This window comes from Etheostoma spectabile, chromosome 3 (genome assembly GCF_008692095.1).
Source record: "Etheostoma spectabile isolate EspeVRDwgs_2016 chromosome 3, UIUC_Espe_1.0, whole genome shotgun sequence".
In the NCBI taxonomy this organism is placed as follows: Eukaryota; Metazoa; Chordata; class Actinopteri; order Perciformes; family Percidae; genus Etheostoma; species Etheostoma spectabile.
In genome coordinates this window covers 30,106,242-30,108,180 of record NC_045735.1, presented here as the reverse complement: position 1 = coordinate 30,108,180, position 1,939 = coordinate 30,106,242, and the positions used below count along the sequence as shown (strand labels likewise).

General features: G+C 40.6%; 1 pseudogene; it reads left to right on the top strand.

Annotated features, from left to right (window-relative positions):
- LOC116687068 (extracellular calcium-sensing receptor-like) overlaps window positions 1-1,721 on the top strand; it is a 5,433-nt pseudogene extending 3,712 nt beyond the window's left edge.
- The last annotated feature ends 218 nt before the right edge of the window (window positions 1,722-1,939 follow it).

Below are 1,939 nucleotides of genomic sequence, written 5' to 3'. Positions count from 1 at the left end.
TGGCCAGATACGAGCTGGTTAACTGGCAAAAGATTCCGAGTGGCAGTATTAAGTTGGTGACAGTAGGGCAATACGATGCATCACTGCCGGTGGGCCAGAAGTTCAAAGTCAACAGGAACATCACCTGGGTAGATGGTGGCAGACAAGTAAGGAGCACGAAAGCAATACATATGTTTAAATAAAAAAATAAAAACATGTCATCAAACATGGTGATCTTATAGGGTATGATATGTGTATGTACATTGAAATAATTTTAAGTCACTGTACATTGCTCATGTCCATATTGGCTTTGACGAGATACATTCCAAAGTAACAATATTGTCAGTATGAAATTCTTCCTTCATATTTTACAAAAAAGAATTCCCTTGCTGAGCTGTAAAGGGATAGTAACAAAAAAAAAGGGAATTTGTTCAAAAAAGACTAACTTTGAAAGACAACCACTTGATTTGTCTAAGTCAGACTGCTAAAACCTTATTTTGGCTTCAGCTGAACTTTAGAACACAGTTGACACAAAAACTGTGCAAGTATTGTTTTAAAAGAGGATTGAAAAAGCGTCAAAGCACACCTGAACATATGTGAGTTTGTTTGTCTCTATGTGCCAGGTTCCTGTGTCAGTGTGCTCTGACAGCTGTCCTCCAGGAACTCGTAAAGTGCTGCAGAAAGGAAAACCCATCTGCTGTTATGATTGTATACCGTGTCCTGAGGGAGAGATTAGCAATGCTACAGGTATTGTTTTTTCAACTGTACATAGCCAATGTACTGTGCAAAATCAAAGAAACATTACAACCACTAGAATATCTTTTGATTTCATTTTCCAGATTCCCCTGATTGTTTTCCTTGCCCCAAGGAGTTCTGGCCTAATGCAGAGAGAGACACTTGTCTCCCCAAGCCTGTAGAGTTTCTTTCCTACAACGAGGTCCTAGGAATCATCCTGGCTGCATTCTCAGTTGGTGGCGCCTGTCTGGCCATTATAACAGCAGCTGTGTTCTATCGTCACAGAACATCCCCGATTGTCAGGGCCAACAACTCTGAGCTGAGCTTCCTGCTGCTTTTCTCCCTGACTCTATGTTTCTTATGTTCATTACTTTCATTGGAGCACCCTCTGAGTGTGTCCGGCATGCGGCGCCCACAGCGTTTGGGATCACCTTCGTCCTCTGTATGCTTGTGTTCTTGGAAAAACATAGTTTTGTTAATGGCCTTTAGAGCTACACTCCCAGGTAGTAATTTCATGAAATGGTTTGGTCCTCCACAGCAAAGAATGACTGTATGTCTTTCCACATTTATTCAAGTTTTAATATGCACTATTTGGTTGGGTCTTAGTCCCCCTTTTCCAATGAAAAACCAACTATATCAAGAAGAGAATCACATCCTGGAGTGTGTGTATTGGGCTCGAGCTGTTGGTTCTGGGCTGTGCTCGTTTACATAGTCTACTGGCTGTCTTTTTGCTTTGGTGTTAGCTGTCCTACTCGGAAATTACCTGATAATTTAATGAAGCCAACTCATCACCTTCAGCATGCTGATATTCTGTGCAGTCTGGATCACCTTTATCCCTGCATTCTCAGCTCTCCTGGGAAATTTACTGTGGCTGTGGAGATATTTGCCATCTTGGCCTCCAGTTTTGGACTCTATTCGTGTATATTTGCTCCAAATGTTTTCATCATATTGTTTAAGCGCCAGAGAAGAACACCAAGAAGCATTTAATGAACAAAAATCAATCCTAAAACATCAGAGATTTGGAAAGATTTAAGATGGCAATTTACAGAATGAACCTTATGCTTTGCCCATTAAATAAATTCTTCGTCTTGGTTTTATTGTGAATTAAGTGAACACATAAAGTCAAAATTCACAACAAATGCGTGGTTCTTTCTCTTTTATAAAAGAAGCCAAGAGAGAGGGGCTGTAAATTGAGAAGAGAGGACCGTGAGTTTGGAGTGTGCTT